This window comes from Leuresthes tenuis, unplaced genomic scaffold, assembly GCF_036924035.1.
Source record: "Leuresthes tenuis unplaced genomic scaffold, fLeuTen1.0.hap1 SCAF_1, whole genome shotgun sequence".
Taxonomy (NCBI): Eukaryota; Metazoa; Chordata; class Actinopteri; order Atheriniformes; family Atherinopsidae; genus Leuresthes; species Leuresthes tenuis.
The window spans coordinates 38894140-38920319 of record NW_027325355.1 but is presented as its reverse complement, the minus strand read 5'-3'; positions in this window follow the sequence as shown (position 1 = coordinate 38920319).

Below are 26180 nucleotides of genomic sequence, written 5' to 3'. Positions count from 1 at the left end.
CAGGACACAAATGCAGGGTTGGTTCAGATGCAAAGAGGTTTATTTCATAAACACAGCAAGGCATGTTGAGGATTTTCTCACAGAACAAATGATGTGAATGTGAAAAACCTAAGTGCTCTCCTTAATGTTTATACATTTGGCAGACACTGTTATCCAAAGCAACTTACAGGTAGGGTAAGGGGGTCTTGCCTAAGAACCCCTACTGCAGATAGTATCTTTCATGCAGGGGATTTAAACCCAGATCTCCCACATGAAAGGTGGCAATCCTACCACTATGCTATCCCAGTATCACAGTAAATATAATAAATATGTCTGATAATGAGTGCAGCTATGAAAGTTGACAAATAGAAATCTCTCCACTGGGAGGAAAACAGAAAAGCTATGAAAGATATCAAAACAAAGTCACGCTCTTCTCATGAGGCTGATTTGAAAAAACAGAGGCGCTATGAAACTTTAACTGTAAACGAAAAACGCATCTTTAACGGTGGCAGAAGATCTTTCAAAAAACGAAAACACAAAACCGCTCCGCTAGGAGAGGAACTATGAAACATTTACAAATCAAAACTCTCCAAAAACAGAGGAACAGACCAGAGCTATGAAACTTACCGAGGATTAATAAATACATAAACTATGACTATGGATAATTTACAAATAAATATGCTCTGCAGGACAGTCGCTTGACTGCAGACTCGAGGCAAGGCTATGGCTGTGAAACATGAGGCGAGTTATGCAGGTCGAAACAGGACGCAACATACTGGCACAGGACAAAGGGAGACTATTTGAGCACATAAGAGTCAAGGGGAACAGGTGGAAACACTTTGGGAATCAGGGAAGACGATCAGACACTTGACACGGGAGGAAGTGCAAGATACCTGGAATGAGAGGGGAAAGTTAGTATTTCAATATAAAACAGGAAATGATGAGACATGAAACAGAACGTAAATCGTGACACGCTGATTGTGTACACCACTTTGGAAATCCCTGATGTTGCTTAGTACAAATGATCACACATTTATAACTGTACACCTAAAATGGTTTTCTTTTTTGGTAGGAGATGAACTTGACAATACTGATACTAGTGGAAGTTTCATTGAAGTGTCATTGAAGAAATAAAGCCACATGCACCAAGCCAAGACTCTGTTTCAGATGGAGCACAAAATACCTTAAATCCTCCCTCTGATGTTGAACATGCCAAGCCGAAACATCCACACATGAAGAGGACAAATCTGATGATGATCTTATTGGTGATCCAGACTATACCCCACCTTGTGATGAGTTCTCTGCTCCTGAAAATGACGACAGCCTAATCTCGGTGGCAACAAATCAAGAACAGCAGGACAAGGATGAGGATGTTGATTTAAACAATATGGTCACAGGGAAAAGAAATAAACGCCCTTGTCCAACAACATGGAAGCAACATGAATCCAAGGTCAAATGTCAAAGGGATGGCATACAAGAGCAAGGGTGATCACAGAAGATCAAGAGCAGCAGCAGGGGATTTTTCAGAAGGTTTGGGCAATGAACACCTGGGAAGAATGTCAGTTATACATCACAGCTTTGGTCAAAAGGGTTAACATAAAGCAAAAGAAAGTTGCTGAGGGATCCAGACGCAATTCATCGATGCCCTAGCACCTGAAGCTTCAAGATGGGACTTAAAGTGTGCAAGGCACTTTGTTCCTCTGGTCAAGTCAAGTCAAGTCAAATTTATTTGTATAGCACATTTTATGTACAAAACAATTCCAAGTGCTTTATATAAAATAAAAGCATTGCAGTGCAGAGTGGAAGAAGCATTATATATACATAAAAAAATATAAAAAGAAAGAAAGAAAATAATTCAAATAAATTTAGAATTATTAAAAACAAGCAACAGTTTAGATAAATTAAAACACACCGTGCTCTACTCTGGGTCTCCCTGAAAGAACCATTACACACTGGCTGAACCAAGACAACATCGACCAAGATAAACCAGCGGCAACACCGCTGTCTAAATCTGGACCTAAGAGTACCAAGCATGCAAAGCTAGAAGCTCATGTCAAGGATTTCCTCAAGGACTGGCTGAGGAACCTGACCACCGTTGATTCACACTACTGCAGAAGCAAAGAGAAGAAGTTTCTGCATGCAGGCACAACCATCTCCCATGATAAACAAGTCCAAGGACCTCCTTTCTCAGCTTGACAGCTTCCCTCACTGCTGGCGTCTACCAGCGGGTTGTTCGGTTTCCGCCATGACAACCACCGACAGCCACCGACAGCCACCGACAGCCACCGACAGCCACCGACAGCCACTGGCAGCCACCGGCAGTCACCGGCAGCCACCACCTTCAACCTTCACCACAACCTTCAGGCCACAACTCTTAGAGGCAGCATCCACAATGAAAGTCCTGAACATGGTCCATTTGGATTCCATGTCTCCAACCTCCCTTGGTATGCGAGGGAAATTCTCTCGAAGGTGCAAGTTAAAGTTTGTTTGTCTAGCAGTCTCTCCCCCCAACAGATCCAACTCACCATCAGGTGGTGATCCGTTGACAGCTCTGCCCCTCTCTTCACCCGAGTATCTAAGACATACGGCCACAGGTCTGATGACAATCAATCACTGACCTTTGGCCTAAGGTGGCATGGCACTAAGTATACTTATGAGCACCATTATGCTTGAACATGGCGTTTGTGATGGACAATCCATTCCCAATCACACCTCTCCAGGTCACTTCACCTCATGGGCATTGAAGTACTCCAAAAGAACAATGGAATCCCCAGGTAACACCCTCTCCAGGATGCCTTCCCTGCAACCTTCCCTCTTGCGACTTGCAGCTGCAGTGAGCCGATCCTTTCTCTCACTGGGGAGAACTCCAACGCGGAGGCGTTGAGAGGAGGGCTTGTGAGTATCCCCGACGCCTCTCTCCATAGCAACTCCAGAGTATGAATTAATCCAGCCCTTCCCCAGGAGTTTGGTTCCAGAGCCAATGCTGTGTGTGGAGGTGAGCCCAACTATATCTCGTTGGTACTGCTCCACCTCACACACCAGCTCAGGCTCATTCCCTACCAGCAAGGTGACATTCCAGATCCCTAGAGCCAGTTTGCATTGCCAGCGATTGGCAAACCCAGGTCCCTGCCTTCGCCTGCCGCACAGCTCACTTTTCACCCGACCTCGAATTTCCTCCCTGTGAGGGGTGGGCTCATGTGGAGGTGGCTTCCTGAAACTTCTTTGGGCTAAGTCCGACCAAGCCCCAGGAGCCAAGGCTCGGCCACCAGGCGCTCGCCGGCAAGCTTTTGGTTAAATTCATTGAAGGTATTTTAGAACCATACATACATCTACAATTTATAATTTCAAACTGGTATATTTCCTGACAAAATAAAAAGGACCAGAGTTATACCGGCATAAATCTGGGGACAAACACCACTTCACCAACTACAGACACATTTCTTTATTCTCTCAATTTTCAAAAATTCTGTTTAATAATCAACTGGAAATATTAATGGAGAACCATAAGTTACTCATCAACAGTCAGTGTGAATTTAAACCAGGCAGCTCAACATCTCTGGCATTATCAGACTTAAGAGAATACATGACTAATTCCATAGACAGGAAACCATATGTGGCTGGGTTATTCAATGACTTAAAAAATGCATTTGATACAATAGATCATGAAGTATTAATGAAAAAACTGAAATATTGTGGCATCGGATAGTTTTAAATTGGGTTGTGAGTTATTTGTCTAACAGACAGCAGTTGAAGTTGAATCATTGCTACTCCTCATGTATGGACACTTGTGACATCCCACAGGGGTCAGTGTTGGGACCCAAACTGTTCATTCTGTCCATCAATGACGTATCCAATGTGTCTCAAATATTGAAATTGATACTGTTTGCTGATGATGTCACTATTTTCTGCTCTGGCGCTATATTGCGGCATTTACTGGATTAGACAACTACTGAAGTGAATAAATTGAAGATTTGTAAACATGTAAACAAACTGTCTTTAAATTTGAATAAAAGAAAAATAATTTTATTAAGAAATAGAAGATTAAATGCACATTCAAAGATTAAAATAAATGGGGTTGATTTTGAAAGAGTTAATGAAAACAGATTTCTTGGGGTGATGATAGATGACAGACTTAGCTGGAAAGGTCATAATAAATACATTTGTTCTAAAATATCCAGAAGCTTTGCAGTTTCAAGGAAAGCCAAACCGGTGTTAGATTGTTCATCCCTCTATATTCTCTTCTGTTCACTTGTTTGACCATATTTAAGTTATGAAACAGAGGTGCGGGGCAACAACTACAGAAGGACAGTACAATCACTTTTTATACTTATAAAAAAAAGCAGTCATGTTAATCTGCAATGCAGGTTATAGGGACTGTTCATACATCTTCAATTATTGAAAATGGCTGATTTGAACAAAATAAAAACAGTGCAACTATTGTTAAAATAGTTAATGTACGCACTACAAGAAAAGCCTTTGTGTTTCTGTGAGTGGAGTGAAATTGTGGAACAGCTTGTGTGTGGAGGTGAAGAGGTATTTTGGTATAACTGTTCAGAAATGTAGAAACACAAGGTCCATATGAGATTTTTTCTTTTTTCCCCCTTGTCCTGTCCAGCATTATGGCAGCAGAATTGTAGTCTGAATACCTTTGATGCCAAACAGATTTGCTTTGCCAAGGGAAGTTTTATAAATGCCCATTTATTTATTTCTGTTTACAATATATGACATGTAATAGAACTGAACCGGACCGGGGGACAAGGAAAGAAGAAGAGGAAAGAAGGGGAAACAGAACAAAAATAGAAACAAAAACCAGACAACCAGCTGCTACACCTGTAAAAACAAAACAGACAACAATCCATGGCCTCTGAGGGGAATCCAGCCTTAGCGCCACCAGGAGCACCTGAAAGCAGACAAGCAGAGAAAAAACAAACACACCAACAAACAAAAACAAGCACAAGAAGCGGTAATCGCATACAACACAACTGTGGATATAGATGACCTGAGACGACATGATAATACATCAACTGCTTAGCGAGCATGCTACTGGACTAATAAATGTGTGTGTGTGTGTGTGTGTGTGTGTGAGAACATGCAACACCCATGGCAGAGGACCTACATGATAACCGTGCTTAGTTATGAGTGTATAAGCGTACAGAGCCACAATCCACAGCCCCCCCCCCCAGCAATCAGAAGCAGGCAGAGAGGGCCACAAGACCCAGGCCACCAGCAGCCCCCACGGAGCACAGAACCCAGGAAGCCCACCGCAGGGGCAACCACGCATCCACCCAGAAGACTGCAGAGGAAGCCCCCGGACAGAGCCCCCATAAGCATAGGGCAGAGGCCCTCCGGGAGCCAGGGGCAACAGCCCACCGACCCCGCCAGGCCCCAGCCGCCCAGACATGGGCCGTGCACTGGACCCGGGCCCCGGGAGCCCGAGCGCCCCCAAACCCCCCGGCAGAGGCCCCACCCAATACCCAGGAGGGCCAAGCGCCCCAGACAGCCACACAGTGGGTCAGCGCTTGCCCCAGCGCCCCTGGCCAAGTGCCCTGGGAGTCAAGAGGTGCCCACAGGTGGGTGAAGTCGCGAGCAGCGGGGAGAGGCAACGCCGCCCCCCCATCGGGAGAAGCACAAGCAGGCCAGGCGACAGCAAGTCCCAGATCCAGGCCCAATCATCACCACACACACTTTCACGTCCCATACATCCACACGTCCTCCCTCCCTCAACTCCGCTGGGGTGTAGCGCAGCGGGCACACCAGGGGGCCAGCAGCCCCCCAGCCACCACAGACCCCGAACCAGCAGAACAATTAATTAATCCTCTTGGCCCCTCCCGCCCCGAGCAGCAACCAGGAAGCAGGGGTGTGGGAAGAAGACCCCTCCCCTCACCCTTCTGGCTCTTCAATATTTTCTAATAGTGAGTGATTAAAATTGAGGGGCAGCCAAACTTGTAGAACTGGGAGCGAGGCCCTCTGGGCAGCCTACATACCCAAAGAGTCCCGCCCACCAGATGCCACTCAGTGTAACCACCCCCCAAGACCTAATGTGTGTGTGTGAGTGTGTTTGATAAGTAGTAATGTCTAAGGTGTAATTAAAACAGGGGCGGGGAACTGCACCTACGTGGCCCCATCCACTACACCCCACAGAACACACACGCCCCCAAAACCCTTCATGTGTGAGTGTGTGCTGTGTACAGGAGCCAGAAGGGAGAGGGGTATGGGGGTATAGACCGGGGGGAGAGGGCAGCCAGGGACTGGCTGCAATGGGCATCCCGCTACCTGGGAGCCAACCCAGGGCAGGAGGGGCTGATGTCCACCAGGCACCCCCCCCCCACCCCCCCCCCCCCCCCCCACCCACCGCACGCTCCAACACCCTGAAAAAAAAACAACCATCTACGGACAGCTTGGAGGTCCCAGAGCAACAAGCCCGGCACTGTGGCGTGTCCAGGACAACCCAGCTCCCCCAGGCAGAGGCAGAGGCCTAATTTGGGTTCATAATCAAAGCTTCTTGGCAGGGGAAAAAGATGCTTTTTTGCTGAGTTTTAGTTTATTTTTAGAAATTTCTCTCATTCCTTTTATGTAAGCAGCAGTAGCTAAGATAGCAATGATTGTTACCCGGTGGAAACTGTTAACAACTGTTGTTAACACGAGGGTTGTGCGATTGGATCAGAAGCTGTCAGTGCTTACGGTAACATATGGTATCAAAATGCATCTCATCTGTGATCCACCTGTGGTCTGCAACCCAAACAATCAGTTGTGGTAGACAAAAAACTGCAATAGCAGGTCCAATGATGTTAATCCAATTACACGAAGGAAATGTGGTTACCCAAACTATATCATTGTAGATTCAAAACTTTTATGAAAGTGAATTTGTTCTCCATTATCATTGTTGTAAAAGCATTTGTTCTTTACCTAATTGTTGATTTTGTTGTCCCTTTTGCTTTTTTTTCTTTGCTTATTTGTTTAGTTTGGTGAGCTGTCTCAGGGATTATTCTATTTAATTACAACACATTTACGTTTCAAGTTTGAATCTGTCTAATTACTTACTATATCTTGCAAAGCTCAGAATGAGTGCACCAGTTTCACAGAAGCCCTCGCAAAAATATATTATCTATTAATTAAATGGTAAATAACCTGTACTTATATCGTGTTTTTCTAGTCTAGCTGACCATTCAAAGTGCTTTTACGTTACAATCCACATTCACACATACAACACGTCTTAGTCTATACAAAGTTACAGACGACACAGCACTTTTTCTCCTCTATCATACAGAACTCACACACCGATGGAAGCATCAGAGGCAACGTGGGGTTCAGATTCTTGTCGAAAGACACTTTATATAATTTCCTTTTGTAATAAATAAAGTTTTGTTTAATTTATTCACAAAAGCCAGGAATCGAACTGCCAGCCTGCCAATTGACAGATAATTGTTCTTACCCCTGAGCCACATCCATCACCAGAAACATCACAGTTTGCTGATGAAAGTGGACACGGTCTCAAGGCATTTTGTAAACATGTCATTAAATGGAGTGCGCATAACATTTAACACACATTGGAGGGTTTGATGATGCAGCTGCAGAAATAACTGCTGATCTGGAGTTTAACTCCCATCCATCAGGTTCCAAATTTCTGTTAAAAAGTACATGGTTAGGCTTAAAAATATTACCCCATGAGTTCAAATTGGCACTGTAATAACACACTGAATTAAAATATCCATCTCCCAAATCATTAGGTGATGTTTCCCATCCCTTTAGCAAAAGACAGAAAACTTTTTGGGGACTAGGGCTGTAGCAAACTATCATTTAGGTAATCGAGTATTCTATCGATTAATTGAAAAATCGGATAAGAAATACTTCTGCAAAAACTACAATTTAACAGAGAAAAAGTGACATTAAGAACTAGCTTTAACATACAACAACAATTAGGGCTGGGTGATACAGCCAAACAACATATTTTTGGAAAAATATTCCTCCTCCTGATATAGATAACAGGACTATAGATCAGCAGGTAATAGCTTTCTAGCTCATTTCCAGCTGTGTTAACATCTGTTAGCTTCTCTTAACATCTGTTAGCTTCTCTCCTACTGTCTCTGCTCTCATAAACTGTATTTTAATGCAGCTGAAATGCTAATAAAGCCTCTGTTTTATTGTCTGTTATCAGAGAATACAGTGATTCAGAAACAGAGAGTGAAATAACAGCAGCTAACACCTTAGCCAGCAGGCTCTGATTTTACAGATACAACATGGTCTGCTAAAATTAGCTGTTTTTATTCTGGTTGGAGTTTGATGTGACTCAGAATATTAGTTCACATTAACAGCTTACAGGCTGAAGCTGCTCTGATGGCCAGAGGCACATTGAGGACAATACGTTGTGCTTATGATAGGGGGGTAGTTCTGGTGACATTTCAACAGAAATTAGTCACTATTTGTCCAACACGATAAGCACAAGTTGCCTCAGCCTCCATCTGTTCTCTGCGGTTACATGCCGACATTCCGACATGGGCCTCAAGTTGTCGGAATGGCGACACTTAATTCTCTATCAAACATCCCGCTATTCCGACAATTCCTTTCATAGCCTATTAAAGCCTATTTTTTTTAGAGGAACTCCACAACCTTCCAAACCAACTATAATAAATTATTATCAAAATTCAAATATCAAAATGCTTGCATTAATATAAATTGGGCGATTAATATTAATGTAAATCTTTTGCACGCTGGCATCAAATGCAACATTAATAATTACAGACATCAATGACAGCTCACCTGTTTTGGACGTCCTGGTGCTGCAAATAAAACCAATTTCATATATTAGGCTACTCAAAATGTATTATTATTATTATTTTTTATTAGATTATTAGTTTTAAATCAATCAATGTTTGTCACTCCTTTTTCTGTAATAAACTATTTGAATATCATTAATTTGCTTTTGAAGTGCGTTTTGAAAATTACCACGGATTCATGACACTGTCAGGATCTGACGGTATCCGACACACCTGTTACACGCACACCCCAGATTTATAGTGAAATTGTAACAACACAGCCCTTATGGATGGATCCTCAATGCCATCATCTTTTATTTTTACTTTTAAAATTCGAAATAAGCCCACATCCACCTGATTCTCCCCACTGACTGCAGATTTCCCCTATAAATCATCATTCAGTATCAATTTAATATCATTCAAACATCACAAGCTTTGAAGAATAACAAGCAGAGAGAGAGGGGGAGAGGCTTTAATTGCGCTTTAAAAGACTGTATCACATCTGTACACATGTCTTAAAACATGTAAAATGCATGAATAGAAAGAAGGGACTCACCTGTTGAGTAACGCACATTTCCATATACGGAAAGGCTTGTCAGAATGGTGGGACATTTGCATGTCAGAATGGCAGAATGGTGGGATGTCGGAATGATGGGATGCTGGAATGGGTGTTGCCGCCCGTTCTCTGCTAGCTTCCTTCTCAGCTAACAAGCCAACTGATTTCCATTAAAATGCTAACGTGAAACATTCCCTTGTGTTTGTTCTGCTCAGTGGACTCCATATGTGAACTGGCTGCTTTCTGCTGAGATGCTGTAACATTGACGCCGTGCTATCGTGCTAAGCTAACTGGCTTTTACAATGGACACATTGTACAGTATTTTCTCTTTTCTTTTGATTGAAATGATCCCAAATTAGACATTTTTCCCCTCTTTCTCTGATTTTGCTCCTCGTTGTTTTCTCCGCTTTCCTCCATCAAATCAAGCTGCTACAAATGCAGCACGTGTGCAGTTGTGAGACAGAAATCACTGTCAGTGTGAAACAGTAAAGTGAACGATGCATTTTTTTTGTAACTCAGTTATTCATTTCAGCCCTATTGGAGACACAAACTAAAGCTCCCACTGAAATACGAGACGTTAAAAGTCGTGCTATGTGGTGAGAAACAAATGAACAATTCATGTCCTTCAGTACAAATAAAACATTTTTTTTATGTGATTATATTAGCTGAACACAGATATGCTAATTATTCTTAACTATCACAGTGCAGCAATGTGAAGAAAAACCTGTAAAACTATATACACTGCTGGCCATTATGATAAATAACCAAACAGCCTGTTATACGCTCGTGAGCAGCATCCATGTAATGACAGATTTGTGAAGCTGAGGAGCTCAGTGTCAGCACACCTCTGCTGAATGATGACACTGACACTAAGGCTAAAAACTCTAATGGGTGGCAAATGAATACCTGGGATGTGTCACCCTTGTAATGCACAGCAGTACAGTTGGTCTGATGCCTCTCATTAATTTTTGTTATGTTATATAAACATACCAGTTTTGAGGAGCAGAAAAATACATGCCTGAGCTCTAAACATAGAGAAAAAGGTATTTCTTAGGGTGAATAGGACCGATCTGAAGCTCACAGCTATTTTGTTCACTGCAGTTGTGGAACTGAATACAGAGGATGAGCAGGTTTGCTGTTAATGATAGGCCCTGTGTGTTTAGACTCGTTTTTATACTGTATTTTTAGGAACATTAGGAGTATGAAAGAAAAAAACCCGTAGAAGAAAAATCTCTTAGCGGATACTGTGCCACCTGCATGGAAGTCAGGCTACCAGGGGGTCCATTCGTCTGCACTGTTTTAAGATTGAGCTGTAAGCTGTAACCTTTAATTATATGGATTTATTATCTAGAATGTGCTAACTACAAATAACAAAGTCCACTCACAATATTCACAATTTCTCAAAATGCAGAACAAATCTGTTTCTTTATAGTTTGTTCCAATTAAGTTAAAGAGAAGTTTTAAAACATAATCTTCCTTCTCAATACTTCTTTTCTGAGGCTGTCCAGGTATTCAACCTGCCTTCCATTTTAGTGAAAGAGCTCTCATCTTGTTGCCTTGAAAGAGCTGAATGTCGTGACCCTTTATTACCTGGACAGCAGGGATCTCATGACAGCTTCTCCCCCTGCTTTCTTGTGACATGGCAGCATGTTCTGTCTGTGGGAAAAGGAGGCAATTCTGCAATGTACTGCACCTGCCTTAACTTTAAACTGATCCCGTTTTTCTCTCGGCAGCTTTGGAAAAGATTGGCCACAGCTTTGCTTTTTAACACTGACTAAACATTTCTCTGGCACAGCCCATGTGATTAAGTATAATTACTTAAGAAGGGGAAAAACACTAAAATGTAGCATGTTGCCATACAGTTACAGATTTTTGTTGAGTTGGACATTAAAACAAGGTAAACCATGGTTTAAGGCCCCACAATCACACCCTGCAGCTCAGATACAATTAATATTATTTTTTAATATGAAGCTAAATAATATCAAACTGTCAAGAAGCACAGCCACGCATATAAACACTGCTTCTGTTTCAATATTGCTCTGACTTAATATATAGATAAGCCTCATATTGGTTATTGAGCTAAAATAGTTCAGAAGTGCAAACTAAAATGATTGGTAATGTGATAGGCAGCATTTTAGAAATAGTCTTCCTAAATCCATGCAGACCAAATCAGATTTTATAAGGGGCAGGCAATCACACACCGATATGAGATGTCTATCCAGCCTCATCATTGTGTCTCGAAGATATCACCTCAACATCATAATGGCAACACTTAACAACGAAGGCATTCTGTGAATCAAAACCTTCTATAATCCCAATTCCAAAAAAGGTTGGGACACTATAAGATGAGATAAAAACAGAAAACAGTGATTTGCAGTTCTAAAAAACAAAGGAACACAGAAAGCCTCAAATGTTGAAAGAGGGATATTTTACTGCTTGGCTCATGTTATTTTCAATGGACGCAACACTGCTGTCTTAGGACCAATTTGCAATACACCTAGCATTTACCACAGGGATTTCGAGGCCTGTCTACCCTCACTGCCATGTGTTCAGTTAAACATCCTACTTCTTTCTTTGTTGTTCATATAACTCCATCTCTCACTGAGGCCATTCCTTTAAACTGTATTTTCGACATAAAGTCATGGATAGCAGAGAATTTCTTACAGCTCAACCAGGACAAGACTGAAGCTTTAATTATCATCCTGAAGACAAGAGAAAGAGATAATTTTCCCAAAACTACAGAACTTTAAATCTTCTCAATATCTGAAAAATCTGGGTGTTTTGAGCTGGATTTTATTCCTCATATTAGAAATGTCACATGTGCCAGAGTCAGCCCATTTCTCTCTCTTGGAGGTGTTGATGCATGCTTTTATTTCTGGTAGACTAGATAATTGTAATGCCCTGCTCTCTGGTTTTCCCCAAAAAAGTATTTCTAACCAACAATTACTTCAGAATTTAGCTGCATGTGTTCTGATGAGGACCAGAGGGCGGGAACACATGACACCACTTTTAAAATCGCCACATCGGCTCCCCATGCGTTTCAGGATTGATTTAAGGTTCTTTTAGTTGTTTATAAATGTCTTAATGGTCTTGGGCCTTATTTGTCTGAGCCCTCGCGGACCCTAAGGTCCTCTGGTACCGGCCTTTTAGTTATTCCTAAAGTTCAAACTAAAACTTATGGTGAGACCTCGTTCCACTATTATGGACCTCATCTGTTGAACAGGCTGCCAGAGAACCTCAGGGCTGCAGAGACTGTTGATGCTTTTAAGAGACTCAAGACCTACCTTTTTATTTAATTTATTTATCTATCTATTTATTTTGTGTGTTTTAGTTTATTTTCATCTATGAATTTATTATTTTAAATATTTGTCTTTTAATTATTTGTTTCAAAGTAAACACAAGAAACTTGTGCTAAAGAAAAAATGGACCAGACTCAAAATGGACCAGTGAACAGTGCTGACCAACATGTCATTGGGGTCATCAGGTGGGAACCTCCTTTCATCAGTGTTTCGTCTAGTTGGGCCCACAACACCTCCAGGAGGCTACACAGTGATCACTGGCGTCCCAGAGTCACTCCCCTAATGCCAGCCATCACTGCTCCTCACACCACAACAACCATCTTTTTTCCACAACCACAAGCTGCCCCAGCCTCTCACCAACTTCACACCAGCCATAGTGGGGTGGGGATACAAACCCTGGTTCGGGGAGGGGGTAATGAAAGGAAAGAGGGTGCTAGAGGTGGAGGCAGGACAAGACACACTAGCAGATTCAGCAGACAAACTCACCTAAATAGTCCTACAATCACAAAAAATTCCAGCAAAAACAATGCTATACAGGCCAACTCACCTGAAATGGCCACCTGGTTTCAAAAGCCAGGCCTGGCCACCAGGCCCAGCCCAGGCTCCACCATCAGCCACAAGGTGAGACTCTCATTGTACTGCTAGACCACAAGACTATGTGCTTATATAGTAGTATATATCGGGCCTTAGATTTGTAGAGGCTATTTCCTGGGGAACAACAAGCTTCCTTCCTAAGTCTACCTGCATCTCCTAGTCACAAGCATCCTCTAAGCTGCCTTGCCTCCTTATTGTCTTATTAACTTTCTCCCCCTCTTGAACAAACTGAATTGCCACTCTCTTCATCTTAGACCCACCTAAATTTACCTGACTTCGTTTATCTTAAATACCTGCAACCAAGCTTCTTAATACTTGCTTATGTCACCACGTATACCGGCCTTGTGACAGACTAACCTTACAGCCTGACAAAATATGCCTTAGAGTTGCAGTACCTGAATATAACAAACATAGCGCTTCTCCATTTACCCAAAGTTTTAGGTTCTGGGGATTTGGCAATACAACTGTTGATTATATACTTATTGTATACTTATTTTCCAGTGTTTTTCCTCATGGGCATCTTCCACACTAGGGACTGTGCCTACTCGGTCTGAGGGGTCGTTGCTGTGGGGATGGCCCTGGTCAGGGTGGCTGGGGGATCCTGCACTGCAGCCCTGGCTGTGGTTATTTATTGACGCCGGCCTGCCCTAATTTAGGCGGTTCCCCCATGGTGATAGCATCTGTGGTCCTTGGTGGGTTGGCTCGTGGTGTGGACAGCTCAGCTCAGTGTCAGGCCAGATCTCCAGCTTTATTTTTGGATTGATGTATAAGGTATAGAGACAGTCAATAACAGTCAGAGCTCATGTTGGGGGGTGGGGGGTGTTTTCTGTGGTTGTCAGTGTGTTGTTGTGTGTGAGTTTATGTATGTATTGATTTTATTATGTGTAGCTTCTGTATAAAAATACCTATATATGTAAAGTTTTATTTGGTTTGATTTTAAGTAGTAGTATATGAAGTAGTTTCCATGTGAAGAACCTCCATTTGACACATCAGCTCCTGGGTGTCTTCTGCCTTTGTAAGCCAAATGCACTGGGTGCAGTGGCTAGAAAACTTGCCCATGTAAAAATGATGTGACTCACTGAGGACTGGTCAAATCAATAATCCAGGTCCCTCTCCTCAAACCAACTAAAAGGAAAAAGAGAAAAACACTGAACTTGTTTGGAGCAGCTGTTTCCAAAGAAATAAAATAGAAGGAAAATAAAGGTAAATCCTCAAGCTGTAAGGTGTGTTCTTGTTTGGCTGAATCTTTTATAATGGTTATGTGCACTAAAGATTGGAAGGGAAACACAGCACATTCTCCTTAAATCACATAAACAAAAAATAATTACCCTGTATGGGTCTGTCATTTCACAGCATGACACAAGTCTCATCTATTTGTGCCACAGCTAATCTGACATGAAGGCCTGTAAAGCACAACACAAGTAACTAATATATAAGCATGAAAGCACACTATATAATAATAAAACACAGAGAAGTATTTACTGAAAGTCTATAAATCTTGTACACATTGCAAAGCATTCCCATTTAGGGTGCCCCATTGAGGTATACTCTGCTTTTTGGCCAAACTGAACTGAACAACGGTGATTTCTGTGAGCAGCATTCATCCACCAGGCCTGGCCAACAGGCCCAGTCCAGGCTCCACCATCAACAACCAGGCATAGCCACCAGGCCAAGCCCAGGCTCCACCATGAGCCACAAGGCCCAGCCACCTGGCCCAGCCATCTGGCCCTGCCACCAGGCTCAGCCACCAAGCCTAGTCACCAAGCCCAGCCACCAGGCTCAGCCAACTGGCTCCACCATCAGCCAACAGGCCCAGCCCAGGCTCCACCATCAGCAACCAGGCATAGCCACCAGGCCAAGCCCAGGCCCAGCCCAGGCTCCACCATCAGCAACCAGGCATAGCCACCAGGCCAAGCCCAGGCTCCACCATCAGCAACCAGGCATAGCCACCAGGCCAAGCCCAGGCCCAGCCCAGGCTCCACCATCAGCCAACAGGCCCAGCCCAGGCTCCACCATCAGCAACCAGCCATAGCCACCAGGCCAAGCCCAGGCTCCACCATCAGCAACCAGGCATAGCCACCAGGCCAAGCCCAGGCCCAGCCCAGGCTCTACCATCAGCCAACAGGCCCAGCCCAGGCTCCACCATCAGCAACCAGGCATAGCCACCAGGCCAAGCCCAGGCCCAGCCCAGGCTCCACCATCAGCCACAAGGCCCAGCCACCTGGCCTAGTCACCAAGCCCAGCCACTAGGCTCAGCCAACTGGCTCCACCATCAGCCAACAGGCCCAGCCCAGGCTCCACCATCAGCAACCAGGCCTAGCCACCAGGCCCAGCCCAGGCTCCACCATCAGTCAACAGACCCAGCCCAGGCTCCACACCGCTACCTGGTCGACACTCAATACAGGTCAAACATTAATTTGACTTGCACTGCCACTTCACCACAAGCAGCTCCAACCTTGGCCTCCACTTCTGCTCCTTTTCCTCTTTTTGTCTTACTCTGCTTCTTGACTGCCTTAGAGGGCAGACTGACTCCTTCACCTGGGAGTGAACTTGAGACTGCGTCATTATCAACAGTATCCTTGTAAAGGATCAAGTGTGACTCATGAACAGTTTTACTCCACTCTATCCAAACCTACCATGGTGGGCACGTATGTTTTTTCTGCTCAGTATCCATCTATCATGATTCAACAGGATTATTTTTTTAGGTGCCACCCACTCTCTGCTAGGCATGGTTAAATACTGCCATGCAAAATATATTTCATGTAGTGTCATAAAGAGATTTCTTATCTTTCTGTTCTTGCTGATATCAGGAAATGTGCATTCAAATCCAGGCCGAAATCATAAAAGTCACACTTAAATGTGTGTAGCATTTTATCAAAAATGGATTTTATAAGAGAAGGGGAAATGTAAAATATATTTTTACAAATTCAGTTAAAAATGTCAGGTTACACACTAGCGTGTGCCTTCATGCAATCTGAATTATGTACACTACATTTCCCACCTACTGACATTAATTCACCAGTGAATTTCCACAGACAGACTCGTATTGTTTCTGTCAAAGGGCGTTGGTCAGAGCGCCCCAGCAATACAGCCAAACAGCCAATCATGTACTGTTGCCAGGGCAAATTAATAAATATTTAGCCAATCAGTTGTGCAGAATTTTATGGTCTTGGGGAGCTGAAAATATCCCCCCAGCAGCAGATTTCAGTTTAAAAAAAAAAAGACTTGTGCAGCGTGGTAAATCAGTCGGATGATGGCGAACTTCACGAGCGAGGTGCAGCGAATTTGGTGAGATGTAGAGAAACTATTGCTGTTGTTAGCTCAGAGAGATGAACTGGACAGAAGTTGTCTAAATACAAATCAGGTTCGAAAGATACTTCTAAAGCTGCTCTACTTGATGATACATCAGTGATAATAGTGGGAAGGATCCCATCAATCTTCTCTCTGATAGAAACAATTTTATTGATAAAGAATCTCATGAACTCATCACTGCTGAGAGTTAAAGGAATACATGGCTCAACAGAGCTCGGACTCTTTGTCAGCCTGGCTACAGTGCTGACAAGAACTGACAAGAACCTCTTCTATCAGTGATGAATAATAAGCAGTTCTCGCTTTACGAAGGGCTTTCTTATACGTTACTAAACTATCTTTCCAGACTAATTGAGACTTCTAAATTAGAGGAACACCACTGTCTCTCCAGCTTTCTTGTAGTCTGTTTTAAAGCACACAGCTGTGAATAATAACATCCAGTAATAATAACAGCCGCAGACACTGGAAGTGTGGAAGGCTAACAGTGGAAGATAGCTTAACTCATAGTCAGAACAGTGGTCTAAATGTAACCAGTTGTGTAGCCTAGACTTTTGTTCTAACTCTATGAAGACCAAGTATACTTTCAGCAAATAAATCAGTGACTAAGAGAACACAAGCTGTCACAGTCTGTTAGATAAACAAGCTATTTGTAGTCTAGCTTCGGTACGATAAGTAACGTTTTGCTACTATGGGTTTCAGGGAGCATTTTGTGATGTACGATGTTCCTGCACCCTGATGATCAACCAATGGTTGAAAAGCTGAGCCCATAATCACACCCTGAAAGACAGGGGTGACGGTGTAAAGGGGAAATAATAGAGATTATTATACATTGATAAATGAAAATAAAGTTAAAAAAACTTTCGTAAAATTCAATAAGATACTGACAAAATAAATATCATGGAAAATAATACAGAAATAAATATTGAATATTCTGCATCTACATCATGCTTTTAGTTGAACTGACTTTACACTACAAGCCACATTTACCCACTGCAACACACACACTCAGTGGGTCTACATGATGAGATTAACTGGATTATAGCTATAGTTGGGTTATGCTCCTTATCAGAGGGTAACTATCCTTGGATATATGGCGGTGAATGAATCGAATCACTGGCACAAAGCAGGTCATACCCCGGTACGATAGGTAGCGCTGGACCCATTTCAACTATGGCTAACAGAGCCACTTCCTGTTGACGTCTTCACCACCACCACCGATAACAACAACAAAACTAAGGCATTCGAGAAAGATGACGAACGAAGAGCGAGATGAAGCTACGTCCCTCTACATTTGTGCTGAGCTGGTTATGGCACAAACGTGATACACAACGGCGCATTCTCCATCATGTTGTTTATTTCTTTCCAACGGTGGCGACAGTAATATCCTGTGACGATCCCGGGATAAAATCTCAAGCATGCGCAGTGTGCATTTGGATCAAGTTATCTCGGGGTCTTAATTCGATTGCAAGTAACCCAATCCGATTCGATTTCTTGTCAGAGCAAGTCAATCTTATTGTAATTTAGCCATTAATCCGATGGCACCCATGTAACCGCACTGATTTACAACACATTGTTGAATGACTGCAATTGAAAATTAAGGTGAATTATTTAATATTCTTTACATTTAGTATTGCATTCATTGTTTGATTCATTTTAGCAGCAATTATCACATCATTTATTGAGCTATATCATATATTTTTGCATTTATTTCAGATTATGGAATAATACAAATACATAGTTCCAGTCCTCCATAGACAAATACTTCAATTGAAAAAGATTTAATTTAAAAATGCTTCATAATCTGGTCCGATATTCTGCTCAAACCACAAACAGAACTTTGTTTAAAGGTGCAAATATAACGGGGAAAGAAGCTAGCTGTTACATTAGGCTACTCTATCAAGCGGCTAGTGCTTGTGGTGTCAGTACCAGAGAGGGATTCAGGACGCAGACGCAGGGTCGTGCGGTTTCAAGAGGTTTTATTATCAACACAAGACAACAGATGACAGCACTGCAGGGCGATCTCCCGCAGCGCAAACGAAAAGGGCTATAAACGCCTAAGCGCTCTCCTCTGTAACTAAGGTGGAGAAGAGCGCGGCTATGTTGCCATTGTATACTGTTGTTAACTGTGCGAAGAAAAAGCAAGGATTTGGCTATAACCCCTGAAACCACACAAACACACAGCCACACCCCCATAGCAGCATGACGGTGAATTGCAGATCTTCGAATGCTCAATGACAGTGTCATGTCGTACGCCATGGAAAGGAGGTGTTCTTATTCCAAACGAGAAAGAGTCCTTGGACCTGAGTCAGTTCTGGATGATCTCGCTCATAAATATAGAGGGGAAGATTTTCTTTAGTGTAGTTGCACAGAGATTAGCTAGTTATTTAGAAAGGAATAGCTTAATAGATACTATTGTGCAGAAGGCAGGAATACCAGGTTTCACATGGGTGTTTAGAGCACACTAACATGATTTGGCATCAGATTCAGACAGCCAAGATTGAGAAAAGAGACTTGCATGTTATATTTCTGGATCTAGCAAATGCATTTGGTTCAGTGCCACATAGCCTTATTTGGAAAGCGTTTGAATATTTTAGAGTGCCTGTAGAAGTTGTTTACTTAGTAAGAGCATATTTTCAGGATTTTAGACTGTGCCTAAGTACAGCAGATTTCACAACAGGTTGGCAGAGGCTAGAAATAGACATTATGGCAGGGTGTATGTTTTCTCCATTAGCATTTACAATGGCGATGGGGATAATTATTAGGTAGTTGTAGGTGGAGAGTGACGTCAGGATGGCATGCACCTTACACCAATTAGGGCCTACATGTATGATATGATGTTGGTGACTACAACAGTGCCATGAATATTTGAGAGACTTGATCAAAATCTAAAGTGGGCTGGTATGAAAATCAAACCTACTAAGTCTAGAAGTATCTCAGGGAAATTAAGTGATAGAAAGTTTGTAATAGACAAAGATAAAATTCTAATAATTAGGGAAAAGGCAGTAAAGAGTTAAGGTAGGTGGTACCAGACAGACATGAATGATGGAGAGCAAGCAGTGTAGTTTCAGAAAGATGTTGCTGAGGGACTGGATAGAATAGATAGGTCAGGGCTTCCAGGAAAGTTGAAGCTGTGGTGTCTGGATTGTTTCCTCGGTTGATGTGGCCACTGTCTGTGTATGAGATTCCATTATCTGTTGCAGAAAAAATGGAAAGATTAGTTAGCTTTTACATTAGGAAGTGGCTACGTGTTCCTAGATGCTTAAGTACTATGGCACTGTATGGGAAAGGCATACTCCAGCTCCCAGTATCTAGTCTAACAGATGAGTTTAAATGTACTAAAGTTAAGACAGAGCTCCTGTTAGCTGGGAGTAAAGATGTGGTAGTTAGTAAGGTGGTTCCAAACCCAACCAAAAGGAGGAAATGGAACGCGTTGCTCTGCAATTCACCATGAGGGGTGTGGCTGTGTGTTTGTGTGGTTTCACGGGTTCTAGCCAAATCCTTGCTTTTTCTTCCGGTCACAGTTAACAACAGTAAACAATGGCAACCGAGGCAACAGAGAAGATGTTTGCGGAGGTGGTCTGTACGACCACTAAACTGGTCGAGGCTGGGAATGGGTGAATTTACAACACTGGTTCACCCACTGAGGGACCTGGATGAACAAATGCACTTTCGATACTTGAGAATGTCAACGGGACGATTTGACTTATACAGCCATTAAGACCAGAAAAAGCAACTGCCTTAAATTATGTTCTGAGTGGACCAATCACAGCCCTTGCGGTCTGTCAACTTGACCCCGTGGTTAGGATTTTTTGGAGGTGCACGTCAGGCTACGGCGTTGGGGTCCACGTCCACGGCGTAGCTACGACTTGAAGCAGAAGCATAAACTAGGCTTTAGACAGAGATTGTGGTAATGTTCAAATAGGCTGGGGAGGCTTGCGGCTTGGCCCAGGCAAACCGGTGTGGAGTAGAGCAGGTCCCAAGGAGAAGAGAAAGCTAGTTGTTCAGCAGGTTCATAGACAGGAGGAAATGTTAAGGGGTACAAAGGCAGTGGCTCAGGCTAAGCAGGGACAGTAATTGAATTGGGAAGATGTAGACAAGAAAAAGCTTAGTTGGAAAGAGCTGTGGAGCATGTAGGAAAGGAGTATTAGATTTTTGATAGGAGCAACATATAATGTATTGCCAACTTCCCCTGAACGTAAAACTCTGGGTAAATAGAGACCCCTTATGTTTGTTATGTTCAGATACTGCAACTCTAAGGCATATTTTGTCAAGTTGTAAGGTTAGTGCTAACATCATCCTGCTACAGAAACCAGGAAAAGACCCCATACTTCCATCCAGCTACCTCCCAATAACTCTAATAAATGCAGACCTCAAAATAATTTGTAAAGCCCTCGCCAAAAGAATAGAAAAAATAACTCCACTTATAATACATCCTGACCAGACAGGTTTCATAAAGGGTAGACACTCATCCACTAACACACGCAGGCTAATTAATCTCATAGACTATTCTACCATCGACAACCTGGAAACCACAATAGTCTCTCTAGATGCAGAAAAAGCATTTGATGGAGTGAACTGGAAATTTTTATTCGCAGCATTAAACAAATTTGGGTTTGGGTCACACTTCATCAACTGGATAAGGATATTATATAGCTCCCCAAATGCGTGTGTCAGGACAAAGGATCAAACTTCTCCAAGCTTCAGACTGCAGAGAGGTACCCAGGGTTGCCCACTTTCTCCATCACTTTTTGCTATTTTCATCGAGCCTTTAGCAGCTGCTATCAGATAAGATAGAAATATTAAAGGCATCCAACCCCGAAATATTGAGCATAAAATAAGTCTTTATGCTGATGATGTATTACTTTTCCTTCAGAACTCACAGACGTCTCTCACTCACACGATCACACTCATAAATAAATTCTCAGCACTTTCTGACTACTCTATCAATTGGTCTAAGACCACAGTTCTGCCCATTAACTGTAGGGTCCAGAATATACCTGCGATCACTTTACAGTCAGGAAATATTAGATATTTAGGCATAAACATTTCCTCCAGGCTCTCAGAGCTAACAAAGCTAAATTATGTGCAATTATTAAAGACAGTAGAGGACGATCTCTCTCGTTGGAAGTCCTTACCTATATCACTTATGGGGAGAGTTACAACCATTAAAATGATGATACTGCCAAAAGTTAATTATTTGTTCTCAATGATCCCCATAAAACCATCTGCTACTTGGTTTAAGTCACTAGATTCATGCATCTCCAAATTTCTGTGGAAAAACAAACCACCACGTATTAGTTTAAAAACCCTACAGAAGACCAAGGAAAGTGGTGGATTAGATTTACCTAATTTTCAGCACTATTCCTTAGCCAATAGGTAACAGTATATATCAAAATGGTTTAAACCTAGCCCAATAGACGAACCATGGATAAATATAGAACAAGCATTGTGTGATAATCTGGAAATCTCTGACCTGCCACTTATTAGTCAAAACGTAAAAAATCACAAATATTTCAAAAGCATTAACATCAGCACCTCTCTGACAGCCTGGTGGGAGTTTCTTAAAATAACAAAGTCTTCACTTGTCCCGTGTAAGCTTACACCCATCTGGAACAATCCTGACATCCTGCAAAACAAAAAAATGCTAAACTTTACTCTGTGGAAGATCAAAGGAATCAAACATCTGGAACATATAATCCAAAATGGAAATTTTATTTCATTTGATGAGCTCATATCACAACATGAGATAGGCAGCAATACATTCCTAGAATATCAACAACTTAAGTCTATAATAAGAAAGACGCCCAAAGTGTGGCTTTGGGGGGTCTGGGTTGCCCTGAAAACGCCACAGTATGGGTGGGTTGGTGCAGGTCCTGGTGCCGGGCTTTTTGCTCTGGGACCTCCAAGGTGTCCGCAGGTGGTTGTTTTTTTTAGGGTGTTGGGGTGCGGTGGGGGGGGGGGGGGGGGGGTGCTTTTCCCCTGTTGGGGGGTGCTTGGGTGATGGTGGGTCACCAGCCTCTGCTGCGACTGGTGTGACCGGGTGGTTTGTTTGTTTTTTGTAGAGGTCCTCCGGGGTGGGGTGGGGCGCGATGGGTACCTTCTGGATGTACAGTAGCTCCCGGAATATGGTCACTGCAGGCCCCGAGCCTGGTGGACATCAGGCCCTCCTGCCCTGTGTTGGCTCCCAGGTAGCGGGGATGCCCATTGCAGCCAGTCCCTGGCTTCCCTCTCTGGGGGAGAGTAGTTGTATATCCCTAGTGTATATCCCTATACCCCTCTCCCTTCTGGCTCCTGTACACAGCACACACTCACACATGAAGGGTTTTGGGGGCGTGTGTGTTCGGTGGGGTGTAGTGGATGGGGCCACATAGATGGTCCCCTTTGGTTGCACTCTGCAGTTCCCCGCGACTGTTTTAATTACACCTTAGACATTACTACTTATCAAACACACACACACACACACATTAGGTCTTGGGGGGTGGTTACACTGAGTGGCATCTGGTGGGCGGGACTCTTTGGGTATGTAGGCTGCCCAGAGGGCCGCGCTCCCAGTTCTACAAGGTTGGCTGCCCCTCAATTTTAATCGCTCACTATTAGAAAATATTGAAGAGCCAGAAGGGTGAGGGGAGGGGTCTTCTTCCCACACCCCTGCGTCCTGGTTGCTGCTCGGGGCGGGAGGGGCCAGGAGGATTAATTAATTATTCTGCTGGTTCGGGGTCTGTGGTGGCTGGGGGGCTGCTGGCCTCCAGGTGTGCCCGCTGCACTACACCCCAGCGGAGTTGAGGGAGGGAGGACGTGTGGATGTATGGGACGTGAAAGTGTGTGTGGTGATGATTGGGCCTGGGTCTGGGACTTGCTGTCGCCTGGCCTGCTTGTGCTTCTCCCGGTGGGGGGGTGGCGTTGCCTCTCCCCGCTGCTCATGACTTCACCCACCTGTGGGCACTTCTTGACTCCCAGGGCACTTGGCCAGGGGCGCTGGGGAAGGCGCTGACCCACTGTGTGGCTGTCTGGGGCGCTTGGCCCTCCCTGGTATTGGGTGGGGCCTCTGCCGGGGGGTTTGGGGGCGCTCGAGCTCCTGGGGCCTGGGTCCGGTGCACGGCCCATGTCTGGGTGGCTGGGGCCTGGCGGGGTCGGTGGGCTGTTGCCACTGGCTCCCGGGGGGCCTCTGCCCTATGCTTATGGGGGCTCTGTCCGGGGGCTTCCTCTGCAGTGGGTTCTGTGCTCCGTGGGGGCTGCTGGTGGCCTGGGTCTTGTGGCCCTCTCTGCCTGCTTCTGATTGCTTGGGGGGGGGGCTGTGGATTGTGTCTCTGTACACTTATACACTCATAACTAAGCACGGTTATCATGTAGGTCCTGTGCCATGGGTGTTGCATGTTCTCACACACACACACACACATTCATTAGCCCAGTAGCATGCTCGCTAAGCAGTTGATGCATTATCATGTCGTCTCAGGTCATCTATATCCACAGCTGTGTTGTATGCGATTGCCGCTTCTTGTGCTTGTTTTTGTTTGTTTGTGTGTTTGTTTTTTCTCTGCTTGTCTGCTTTCAGGTGCTCCTGGTGGCGCTAAGGCTGGATTCCCCTCAGAGGCCATGGATTGTTGTCTGTTTTGTTTTTACAGGTGTAGCAGCTGGTTGTCTGGTTTTTGTTTCTATTTCTGTTCTGTTCCCTCTTCTTTCCTCTTCTTCTTTCCTTGTCCCCCGGTCCAGTTCAGCTCTATTACATGTTATATATTGTAAACAGAAATAAATAAATGGGCATCAAGGGGAGCTTTACATTTATAAAACTTCCCTTGGCAAAGCAAATCGGTTTGGCATCAAAGGTATTCAGACTACAATTCTGCTTCCATAATGCTGAACAGGACAAGGGAAAAAAAAAAAGGTTGTAAGGTTAGTCTGTCACAAGGCCGGTATATGTGGCAGGATAACCAAGTATTAAGAAGCTTAGCTGCAGGTAAACTAAGGCAGGCAAACTTAGGAGGTCTAAGGTGAAGAGATTGGCAATTCAGTTCGTTCAAGAGGGGGAGAAAGTTAATAAAAAGATGGTTGTTGTGGTGTAAGAAGCAGTGATGGCTGGCATTAGGGGAGTGTCTGTGGGATGACAGTGATCACTGTGTAGCCTCCTGGAGGTGTCATGGGCCCATCGAGATGAAACACAGATGAAAGGAAGTTCCCACCTGATGACCCCAATGACATGTTGGCCAGCACTGCTCACTGGTCTACATAGAGATTATAGAGAATTATTCACCGAGTCTGGTCCATTTTTACTTTCGCACAAGTTTCTTGTGTTAACCTTGAACAATGGAAGAAAAGATAATTATAGCAACGTTATAAAGTTTTCCCACATAAAGTTTTATAGACCAAGTACATAAAATGATCTCAACAAACCACCACTAATAACAGCAGGAGATACTTTGGAAACAATATTGTGCCTGGTGTGAGGAATTAAAAGAAAAGTTGATGCATATAAATCTATATCTATATATATATCATCTTCTTTTGTGGCAATCTACACAACCCTTATACTTGTTGAATGTACGAGTGCATATATATACTATATTTGATACTGACACACAGCGCACTAAATTCATCAGAGAGGTTTCGTCATCATCACAGTATATTACACTGTACACCTGTAGCTATACAGAGATATTATGTAAAATCATATCTGACTCTTATTAGGACTGCTAATAACATTTATGCCAGCAGCTCACTGCACCATTGACCTCCTCTATACAGTGTTCATCTTTATCGAAGAGTTGTTTCTCAATAATTTACACAAATAATTTGTAACACACAAATGATACAGAAATACATGCTAAATTAGGTCTGAATTTAGATAGAGTTTAAATATACAGTAGGCATTAGAATTGTCGAGGTAGCTTCTGCCTTGCCGAACAAACTTATTAAGGGCACATGGCAGAGGAGATGTGCCGAGAAGTTTGCTTCAAATAATAGACATGAGATATTCAAGAGTAAGGGGAAAAGTCTTGAGGGACTTAATTTGTCTTACTCCACTATGAGAAGAGAAAGGATTTTCTGAAAATCAAACTAGCTGCATTGCTGTAATACTGATGCTAACTGCTCTCAACCCATTCACCAAAAAGAAGGTTTTGCTAAACTTTTATTTGCCAACATGTAGAAACCATGAATGTCATCTACCTATAAGATTACTATCTCATTAACTAGCACTGAATGCTGGCAGTGGATTTTCTCAATTTATTTAGCATTTTTTCTTCTCAGCGAGGTTTTTTCTAGTTTAATAAATGTTTTTATATCTACAAAATTCACACTATTACAACTGTAGCACTGAAGAATTTATTTTCTGTTCTTTCATTTTGACCTCAGTGACTCCAATATCAATGTGTCCTTGCAGTTTCAGCTGCAACTGTTGCAGATGTGCAGATGTTGCAGTTTGATTGATTTTTAAAGGAGTAAAAATGCTTCTTTGTTGGCCCATCTCTTGTCTGATTACGTGATTCCTCTGATTTGCTGACGATATCTACTGTGCAATAGCAGTACTGTGGAATGAGTTTGGTAATTACCCAACCAGCTCCAAAGACCCAACAGCCAGGGGCGCAGATGGGAATTTTGAACTCGGGGGGTGGCAGGGCAAGCTGTCAACAAATGATTTCAACTCATTAACTGGCACTCAAGTAGTTACTTTTGAAATACCCTATGGGCCGATAG